This window comes from Ovis canadensis, chromosome 8 (genome assembly GCF_042477335.2).
Source record: "Ovis canadensis isolate MfBH-ARS-UI-01 breed Bighorn chromosome 8, ARS-UI_OviCan_v2, whole genome shotgun sequence".
Taxonomy (NCBI): domain Eukaryota; kingdom Metazoa; phylum Chordata; class Mammalia; order Artiodactyla; family Bovidae; genus Ovis; species Ovis canadensis.
Window position 1 is genome coordinate 42,857,063 of NC_091252.1, and position 11,389 is coordinate 42,868,451.

General features: G+C 39.3%; 1 non-coding gene across 1 annotated transcript; it reads right to left on the reverse strand.

Annotated features, from left to right (window-relative positions):
- Positions 1-1,523: 1,523 nt before the first annotated feature.
- On the reverse strand, positions 1,524-1,630 carry LOC138445454 (U6 spliceosomal RNA). Its single transcript, XR_011258889.1, has one exon. It is a non-coding gene; the product is annotated as a U6 spliceosomal RNA (small nuclear RNA).
- Between the last annotated feature and the right edge of the window lie 9,759 nt (positions 1,631-11,389).

Sequence of the window (11,389 nt, forward strand, 5' to 3'; positions counted from 1 at the left end):
TTATTAATTTTAAAAATTTATTTATTTTAATTGAAGGATAATTTCATTCTATTAATTTTGAGAGCTTGCTATTGAAACTCCAACTAAGTATCTTAATTTATCTATTTTTTTTTCACTTAATATTAACACCTTATATTAATATGGTACATATGTTGTAATTATGAATCAATATTGATGCTTTGTTAATTAAAGTCTATACATTATTCAGATTATCCTAGTTTTCACCTAAAGTGTTTTTTTTTCTTTTCTTTTATTATTATTATTTTTTTAATTTTAAAATCTTTAATTCTTACATGCGTTCCCAAACATGACCCCCCCTCCCACCTCCCTCCCCACAACAACTCTCTGGGTCATCCCCATGCACCAGCCCCAAGCATGCTGCACCCTATGTCAGACATGGACTGACGATTCAATTCTTACATGATAGTTTACATGTTAGAATTCCCATTCTCCCAAATCATCCCACCCTCTCCCTCTCCCTCTGAGTCCAAAAGTCTGTTATACACATCTGTGTCTTTTTTCCTGTCTTGCATACAGGGTCGTCATTGCCATCTTCCTAAATTCCATATATATGTGTTAGTATACTGTATTGGTGTTTTTCTTTCTGGCTTACTTCACTCTGTATAATTGGCTCCAGTTTCATCCATCTCATCAGAACTGATTCAAATGAATTCTTTTTAACGGCTGAGTAATACTCCATTGTGTATATGTACCACAGCTTTCTTATCCATTCATCTGCTGATGGACATCTAGGTTGTTTCCATGTCCTGGCTATTATAAACAGTGCTGCGATGAACATTGGAGTACATGTGTCTCTTTCCATTCTGGTTTCCTCGGTGTGTATGCCCAGAAGTGGGATTGCTGGGTCATAAGGTAGTTCTATTTGCAATTTTTTAAGGAATCTCCACACTGTTCTCCATAGTGGCTGTACTAGTTTGCATTCCCACCAACAGTGTAGGAGGGTTCCCTTTTCTCCACACCCTCTCCAGCATTTATTGCTTGCAGATTTTTGGATCGCAGCCATTCTGACTCTTGTGAAGTGGTACCTCATTGTGGTTTTGATTTGCATTTCTCTAATAATGAGTGATGTTGAGCATCGTTTCATGTGTTTGTTAGCCATCCGTATGTCTTCTTTGGAGAAATGTCTATTTAGTTCTTTGGCCCATTTTTTGATTGGGTCGTTTATTTTTCTGGAATTGAGCTGCATAAGTGGCTTGTATATTTTTGAGATTAGTTGTTTGTCAGTTGCTTCATTTGCTATTATTTTCTCCCATTCAGAAGGCTGTCTTTTCACCTTGCTTATATTTTCCTTTGTTGTGCAGAAGCTTTTAATTTTAATTAGATCCCATTTGTTTATTTTTGCTTTTATTTCCAGAATTCTGGGAGGTGGATCATAGAGGATCCTGCTGTGATTTATTTCTGAGAGTGTTTTGCCTATATTCTCCTCTAGGAGTTTTATAGTTTCTGATCTTACATTTAGATTTTTAATCCATTTTGAGTTTATTTTTGTGTACGGTGTTAGAAAAAATATGGAACGCTTCACGAATTTGCGTGTCATCCTTGCGCAGGGGCCATGCTAATCTTCTCTGTATCGTTCCAATTTTAGTATATGTGCTGCCGAAGCGAGCACCTTAATTTATCTATTTAAAAAATAATTGTAATATAGAGTGGAACTCTATGTAACTTTATTCTGTAGTTTCCAAGTTGCTTATAAATGTGTTATCATACTCTCATGATTAAAAAAAATAAAAAAGTAATAAAAAACTCAGCTATATAATAATCTATTATGTGGATAATAATAAAAATAATAATGACGAGATAGCTTATGCTATTCAATTGGATTTTACAGACTCTTTGAAATGATCCCCACAGTATGAGCAACAAAGGGAAAAATAAACATCAAAATTAAAAATTTGTGCATCAAATGACACTATCAAGAAAGTGAAAAACAAACAACCCATAGAATGGGAAAAAATACTTGAAAACCATATATCTGATAGGAGTCATCCAGTATCCAGAATATATAAAGAATCCTTACAATTCAACAACAAAAAGACAAACAACCCCATTTAAATATAAGCAAAGGACTAGTAGACATTTCTCTAAAACAGATATACAAATGGCCAACACATACATGAAAAGATGTTCAATATCATTAGTCATTGGAAAATGCAAATCAAAACAATAAGATATACTTCATACCTAAGAGGATAGTTGTAATTTTTTAAAAAATGAAAAATAAGAAACAATTAGTGTTGTCAGGAATGCAGAGAAATAGGAACCCTTGTACTTTGCCTGTAGAAATGTGAAATGGTACAGCTGCTATGGAAAGCAGGTTGGTAGTGTCTCAAAAAGTGAAACATAGAACTACCATATGACCCAGCAATTCTTCTCCTAAGTGTAGACCCAAAAGAACTGAAAACAGATATTCAAACAAAAACCTATGCACAGGTGTTCATTGTGGCACTATTCACATTATTCAAGGGGTAGAATTTATCTACATGTTCATCAACTGGGTAAATTGATAAACAAATTGTGGCATAACCATTCAACGGAGCATTATTCAGCCATAAAAATGAATGAAGTACTGACGTATGCTATACCATGGATTAACCTCAAGACATGCAAAATGAAAGAAAGCAGAAATACCAGGTCACACACTGTATGAATCCATTTACATGCAATATCCATCACAGGTAAATCCATACTGAAGAAATCAGATTGGTGGTTACTGGGAGCTAAGAGATGGGAGAATTGGGGAGTGGCTGCTTTATGAGTATGGGGTACCCATACCCATATCTTTAGGGGTTATGGAAATATCTTAGAATTTGATAGAGATGGTGGCTGTATAATACTGTCAATGTATTAAATGCCACTAAACTGTACACTTGACAATAGTTAACTTTTATGTTATGGGTATTTTACCTTGGTTTTTAAAAGTATGATGTAGAAAACACAGTAGCCTTTGACAATGACTTTATAAATGTTCATTTGCTGACAGATATTTTCCTGATCTTCATTAAGTAATAAAACATTAATTTATTTTATTAAAAATAAGTTAAATTTTCAAAATTATGAATTAAAAAAGCAAAAGAGGATGAGGAAACAAAGAGAAAGAGACAGGGAGAGAGAGAATGAGAGCCAGGGAAAATGAGAAAGGGAGGGAAGAGAAAAGAGGAGAAAGAACAAGATGAGAAAAAGGAGAAAAGAAACAGAGGTAGAGCTCTGTTAAAGTCGGTGACATTAAGTGTCAGTGGGACCTGTATAGAAAACCCTAAAACAGCTGGTAAGAATGTGAGCTGCACAGACACAATGGAGAACAACTAGTCAACAGTTAACAAAATTAAAATGGACATACACAGTAATGTTCAGCATGTCAACTACGGTTAATAATCAGTTCAGTTCAGTTCAGTTCAGTTCAGTCGCTCAGTCGTGTTCGACTCTTTGCGACCTCATGATCCGCAGCGCTCTAGGCCTCCCTGTCCATCACCAACTTCCACAGTTCAACCAAACTCATGTCCATTGAGTACATGATGCCATCCAACCATCTCATCCTCTGTCGTCCCCTACTCCTCGTGCCCTCAATCTTTCCCAGCATCAGGGTCTTTTGAAATGAGTCAGCTCTTTGCATCAGGTGGCCAAAATATTGGAGTTTCAGTTTCAACATCAGTCTCTCCAATGAACAGCCAGGACTGATCTCCTTTAGGATGGACATGTTGGATCTCTTTGCAGTCCAAGGGACTCTCAAGAGTCTTCTCCAACACCACAGTTCAAAAGCATCAATTCTTCGGCGCTCAGCCCTCTTCACAGTCCAATTCTCACATCCGTACATGACCACTGGAAAAACCATAGCCTTGACTAGACAGACCTTTGTCGACAAAGTAATGTCTCTGCTTTTTAATATGCTGTCTAGGTTGGTCATAATTTTCCTTCCAAGGAGTAAGCATCTTTTAATTTCATGGCTGCAGTCACCATCTGCAGTGATTTTGGAGCCCAGAAAAATAAAGTCTGACACTGTTTCCCCATCTATTTCCCATGAAGTGATGGGACCAGATGCCATGATCTTCATTTTCTGAATGTTGAACTTTAAGCCAACTTTTTCACTCTCTTCTTTCACTTTCATCAAGAGGCTCTTAAGTTCTTTTTCACTTTCTGCCATAAAGGTGGTATCATCTGTATACCTGAGGTTATTGATAGTTCTCCCGGCAATCTTGATTACAGCTTGTGCTTCCTCCAGCCCAGCGTTTCTCATGATGTACTCTGCATATAAGTTAAATAAGCAGGGTGACAATATACAGCCTTGATGTACTCCTTTTCCTGTTTGGAATCAGTCTATTGTTCCATGTCCAGTTCTAACTGTTGCTTCTGGCCTGCATATAGGTTTCTCAAAAGGCAGGTCAAGGTGGTCTGGTATTCTCATCTCTTTCAGAATTTTCCATAGCCTATTGTGATCCACACAGTCAAAGGCTTTGGCATAGTCAATAAAGCAGAAGTAGATGTTTTTCTGGAACTCTCTTACTTTTTCGATGACCCAGCAGATGTTGGCAATTTGATCTCTGGTTCCTCTGCCTTTTCTAAAACCAACTTGAACATCTGGAAGTTCACGGTTCACGTATTGCTGAAGCCTGGCTTGGAGATTTTAAGCATCACTTTGCTAGCATGTGAGATTAGTGCAATTTTGTGGTAGTTTGAGCATTCTTAGGCATTGCCTTTCTTTGGGATTGGAATGAAAACTGATCTTTTCCAGTCCCGTGGCCACTGATGAGTTTTCCAAGTTTGCTGGCATATTGAGTGCAACACTTTCACAGCATCATCTTCCAGGATTTGAAATAGCTCAACTGGAATTCCGTCACTTCCACTAAATTTATTTGTAGTGATGCTTTCTAAGGCTCACTTGACTTCACATTCCAGAATGTCTGGCTCTAGGTGAGTGATCACACCATCGTGATTATCTAGGTTTTGAAGCTCTTTTTTGTACAGTTCTTCTGTGTATTCTTGCCACCTCTTCTTAGTATCTTCTCCTTCTGTTAGGTCTATACCATTTCTGTCCTTTATCGAGCCCTTCTTTGCATGAAATGTTCCCTTGGTATCTCTAATTTTCTTGATGAGATCTCTAGTCTTTCCCATTCTGTTGTTTTCCTCTATTTCTTTCCATTGATCACTGAGGAGGGCTTTCTTATCTCTCCTTGCTATTCTTTGGAACTCTGCATTCAAATGGGTATATCTTTCCTTTTCTCCTTTGCTTTTCGCTTCCCTTCCTTTCACAAATATTTGTAAGCCCTCCTCAGACAGCCATTTTGCTTTTTGCATTTCTTTTTCTTGTGGATGTTCTTGATTCCTGTCTCCTGTACAGTGTCATGAACCTCCGTCCATAGTTCATCAGGCAATCTGTCTATCTGATCTAGTCCCTTAATTTACTTCTCACTTCCACTGTTTAGTCATAAGGGATTTGATTCAGGTCATAGCTGAATGGTCTAGTGGTGTTCTCCACTTTCTTCAATTTAAGTCTGAATTTGGCAATAAGGAATTCATGATCTGAGCCACAGTCAGCTCCTCGCCTTGTTCCTGCTGACTGTATAGAGCTTCTCCATCTTTGGCTGAAAAGAATATAATCAATCTGATTTCGGTGTTGACCATCTGGTGATGTCCATGTGTAGAGTCTTCTCTTGTGTTGTTGGAAGAGGGTGTTTGCTATGACCAGTGCATTTTCTTGGCAGAACTCTATTAGCCTTTGCCCTGCTTCATTCTGTACTCCAAGGCCAAATTTGCCTGCTACTCCAGGTGTTTCTTGACTTCCTACTTTTGCATTCCAGTCCCCTTTGATGAAAAGGACATCTTTTTTGGGTGTAAGTTCTAGAAGGTCTTGTAGATCTTCATAGAACCATTCAACTTCAGCTTCTTCAGCATTATTGGTCAGGGCATAGACTTGGATTACCATGATACTGAATGGTTTGCCTTTGAAACGAATAGAGATCATTTTGTCATTTTTGAGACTGCATCCAGGTGCTGCATTTCGGACACTTTTGTTGACCATGATGGCTACTCCATTTCTTCTAAGGGATCCTGCCCGCAGTAGTAGATATAATGGTCATCTGAGTTAAATTCACCCACTCCAGTCCATTTTAGTTCACTGATTCCTAGAATGTTGATGTTCACTCTTGCCATCTCCTGTTTGACCACTTCCAATCTGCCTTGATTCATGGAGCTGACATTCCAGGTTCCTATGCAATATTGCTCTTTACAGCATCGGACCTTGCTTCTATCACCAGTCACAGCCACAGCTGGATAGGCTTCCCTGTCCATCACCAACTCCCGGAATTTACTCAAACTCATGTCCATAGAATCAGTGATGCCATCCAGCCATCTCATCCTCTGTTGTTCACTTCTCCTCCTGCCTTCAATCTTTCGCAGCATCAGGGTCTTTTCAAATGAGTCAGTTCTTTGCATCAGGTGGCCAAAGTGTTGGAGTTTCAGCTTCAACATCAGCCCTTCCAATGAATATTCAGGACTAATTTCCTTTATGATGGACTGGTTAGATCTCCTTGCAGTCCAAGGGACTCTCAAGAGTCTTCTCCAACATCACAGTTCAAAAGCATCAAATCTTCAGTGCTCAGCCTTCTTTATAGTTCAACTCTCACATCCATACATGACTACTGGAAAAACCATAGCTTTGAAGATGGACCTTTGTTGGCAAAATAATATCTCTGCTTTTTAGTATGCTGTCTAGGTTGGTCATAACTTTTCTTCCGAGGAGCAAGCGTATTTTATTTAATGGGTGTGGTCACCATTTCAGTGATTTTGGAGCCCCCCAAAATAAAGTCACTCACTGTTTCCATTATTTCCCCATCTATTTGCCATGAAGTAATGGGACCAGATGCCATGATCTTAGTTTTCTGAATGTTGAATTTTAAGTCAACTTTTTCACTCCCCTCTTTTACTTTCATCAAGAGGCTCTTTAGTTCTTTTTCACTTTCTGCCATAAGGGTGGTGTCATCTGCATATCTGAAGTTACTTATATTTCCCCTGGCAATCTTGACATAGCTTGTGCTTCATCCAGCCTGGTATTTCACATATAAGTTAAATAAGCAGGGTGACAATGTATAGTGATTCCCTATTTGGAACCAGTCTGTTGTCCCATGTCTGGTTCTAACTGTTGCTTCTTGACCTGCATACAGATTTCTCAGGAGGCAGGTCAGATGGTCAGGTCCCATCTCTAAGAATTTCCCACAGTTTGTTGTGATCCACACAGTCAAAGGCTTTGGTATAGTCAATAAAGCAGATGTTTTTCTGAAGCTCTCTGGCTTTTTCGATGATCCAGCGAATGTTGGCAATTTGATTTCTGGTTTCTGTGCTTTTTCTAAATCCAGCTTGAATGTCTAGAAGTTCCCTTTTTACCTACTGTTAAAGCCTGGCTTGCAGAATTTTGAGCATTACTTTGATAGCATGTGAGATGAGTGCAATTTTGTGGTGGTTTGAGCATTCTTTGGTATTGCCTTTCTTTGGGATTGGAATGAAAACTGACCTTTTCCTTGGCCAGTGCTGAGTTTTCCAGATTTCCTGGCATATTGATCTTTCAGGATTTGAAATAGCTCAACCGGAATTCCATCACCTCCACTAGCTTTGTTCATAGTGATGCTTCTTAAGACCCACTTGACTTCACATTCCAGGATGTCTGGCTCTAGGTGAGTGATCACACCATCACAGTCATCTGGGTCATAAAGACCTTTTTGTATAATTCTTCTGTGTATTCTTGACACCTCTTTTTAATATCTTCTGCTTCTGTTAGGTCCATACCATTTCTGTCCTTTATTGTGCCCATCTTTGCATGAAATGCTCCCTTGGTATCTCTAATTTTCTTGAAGAAATCTCTAGTCTTCCCCATTCTGTTGTTTTCCTCTATTTCTTTGCAGTGATCACTGAGGAAGGCTTTCTTATCTCTCCTTGCTATTCTTTGAAATTCTGCATCCAAATGGGTATATCTTTCCTTTTCTGCTTTTCCTTTTGCATCTTTTCTTTTCTAAAATGTTATTTGTAAGGCTTTGTCAGACAACCATTTTGCCTTTTTGCATTTCTTTTTCTTGGGGATGGTCTTGATCACTGCCTCCTGTACAATGTCATGAACCTCCATTCATAGTTCTTCAGCACTCTATCAGATCTAATCCCTTGAATCTATTCATCATTTCCACTGTATAATCGTTAAGGGGTTTGATTTAGGACATACCTGAATGGCCCAGTGGTTTTCCCTACTTTCTTATATTTAAGTCTGAATTTGGCAATAAGGAGTTCATGATCTGAGCCACAGTCAGCTCTTGGTCTTGTTTTTGCTGACTATATAGAGCTTCTCCATCTTTGGCTGCAAAGAATATAATTAATCTGATTTTGGTGTCGACCATCTGGTGATGTCCATGTGTAGAGTCTTGTGTTGTTTGAAGAGGGTGTTTGCTATGACCAGTGCATTCTCTTGGCAAAATTCTGTTAGCCTTTGACCTGCTTCATTTTGTACTCCAAGGCCAAATGTGCCTGTTACTCTAGGTATCTCTTGACTTTCTATTTTTGCATTCCAGTCCCCTATGATGAAAAGGACATCTTTTTTGGGTGTTAGTTCTAGAAGGTCTTGTAGGTCTTCATAGAACTGTTCAGCTTTTTCAGCATTACTGGTCCGGGCATAGATTTGGATTTCTGTGATATTGAATGGTTTGTCTTGGAATCAACAGAGATCATTCAGTTGTTTTTGAGATTGCATCCAAGTACCACTGCATTTTGGACTCTTTTGTTGACCATGATGGCTACTCCATTTCTTCTAAGGAGTTTTTGCCCACAGTAGTAGATATAATGGTCATGTAAGTTAAATTCACCTGTTCCAGTCCATTTTACTTCGCTGATTCCTAAAATGTTGATGTTTACTCTTGCCATCTCCTGTTTGACCACTTCCAATTTGCCTTGATTCATGGACCTAACATTCCATGAATAATACTGGTTAATAATACATGGTTGAGGCTCAGAGGTTAAAGCGTCTGCCTCCAATGTAGGAGACCTGGGTTCGATCCCTGGGTTGGGAAGATCCCCTGGAGAAGGAAATGGCAACCCACTCCAGTATTCTTGCCTGGAGAATCCCACTGACAGAGAAGCCTGGTAGGCCACAGTTCATGGGGTCGCAAAGAGTCGGACACAAATGAGCGACTTCACTTCACTTCAACAAGACTGTGGACCTTAGACACACAATCTTTGAAGCAGGTAAGCAGGTGGAAGTCTCAGAAAGCCCTAGACCTAGGGCTGATGCATGGGGCACCACTTCTTTTCTTTTCCCTTGAATTGTTTTTTTTAATTGGAGGATAATTGCTTTACAATATTGTGTTGGCTTCTGCTGTACAACAACACGAGCCAGTCATAGCTCTCTCTCTCTCTATGTGTATATATATATATATATACCTCCTCCCTCTTGAGCCTCCCTTCCACCCCCTCATCCCACCTCTCTAGGTCATCACAGAGTGCCAGGCTGGGCTCCCTGTATTGTATCAGCTTCCCACCAGCTATCTATTTTATACATGATAGTGTATATATGTCAATGCTGCTTTCTCAATTCATCTCATCCTCTCCTTTCCCTGCTGTGTCCACAAGTCTGTTCTCAATGTCTGCATCTCCATTCCTTCCCTGCAGACAGGTTCATCAGTACCATTTTTCTAAATTGCATGTAGTTGCATTAATATATGATATTTGTTTCTCTCTGACTTACTTCACTCTGTGTAACAGGCTGTAGGTTAAATCACCTTAATACAACTGACTCAAATCCATTCCTTTTTATGGCTGAGCAACATTCCATTGTATCTATGTATACATACACGTGTATACATTTCCCAGGTGGCACTAGAGGTCAAGAACCTGCCTCCCAACACAGGAGATGCAAGAGATAAAGGTTCAGTCTCTAGGTGGGGAAGATCTCCTGGAGTAGGAAATGGCTACCCACTCCAGTATTCTTGCTGGGAAAATCCCATGGACAGAAGAGCCTGGTAGGCTACAGTCCATAGGGTTGCCAAGAGTTGGACACGCCTGAGCAACTGCACCCCGCAACTTCTTTATCCATTCATCTGTTGATGGACGTCTACCTTGCGTCCATGTCCTGGCTATTGTAAACAGTGCTGCAGTGAAGATGTGTCTTTTTGAATTGTGGTTTTCTCAAGTATATGCTGAGTAGTGGGATTGCTGGGTCATATGGTAGTTTATATTCCTAGTTTTTTAAGGAATCTCCATAGTGGCTGTATCAGTTTACATTCCCACCACAGTGCAAGATGGTTCCCTTTTCTCCACATCCTCTCTAGCAATAAAAAAGCATCTTTATTGTTTATAGATTTTTTGATAATTAGCCATTCTGACTGGTATGCTATGATACCTCATTGAAGTTCATTAGAGCTTTTGTCTCATGACTTTGCAATGAAAATCAAGGTAGAGACATATATGAAGGAGTAAGAAAGAAAAAAAATTAGAATACAACAGGACAGCAATATTTAACACAAAGTTTATCAAAGAAGAAACTGTATTCTATTACTAATATGTTAAATAACTGAACCACACAAACAAGCTATATTAGTTACTAAAAACTTAATGACTTGAAATAACTCACAATTATTATCTCACATTTTTGGTGGGTCAGGAGTCCAGCCAAGGCTTAGCTGGGTCCTCTGCTTAGGGTTTTGGGTTTTACAAACTCAAAATTAAGGTGTGCTCTGGTCTGCATTCTCATCAGGAGGATTGAGTGGGGAAGAACATTTCCAAGGTCACTTAGATGTCTGCCAGAATTCATTTCCCTGTGCTTGTAGTACCCCAGGGCACTGGCTTCTTTCTGGCTGGAGGCTGCTCCTAGAGGTCACCTACAATTCCTTGACTAGAGGACTTTCCCAGCATGGCTATTTACTTCATCAAGCCAGATCAGATGGTCTCTAGAGAGAGTTGGCTAGCAAGACCAAGTCTTGTGTAATGTAATGTAGTCACAAGAGTGACATCCACCACCTGTGCTATATTTATTGTTTTACAAGCAAGTCACAGGTCCCAGACGCACTCAAGGAGGGGGGGGGGAGGGGTCCCAAAAGGTGTGAACGCCAGGAGTCAGCCACCTTACAATCTTTTGAACAATCATAGCTTTTGCTGCTTTGGAATTTTTAAGTTAAAAATGACCATGAATATAATCCTTAAAGAATATAACATACAATACTAAATAAGAAGTAAAATCTAAAGCCAGAATATGATAGGGACAGAGTAAATAGACAAAGTAGGTGATTAAATAGTTAACCACACCAGAGTAAGTAGAAATAAATATGGGCGCCCCCTGTAGTAATGATTACTCAGGGAAGCAGGATGACTTAACCACAAAACCAAGCAGGCTTGCTTAGCAACA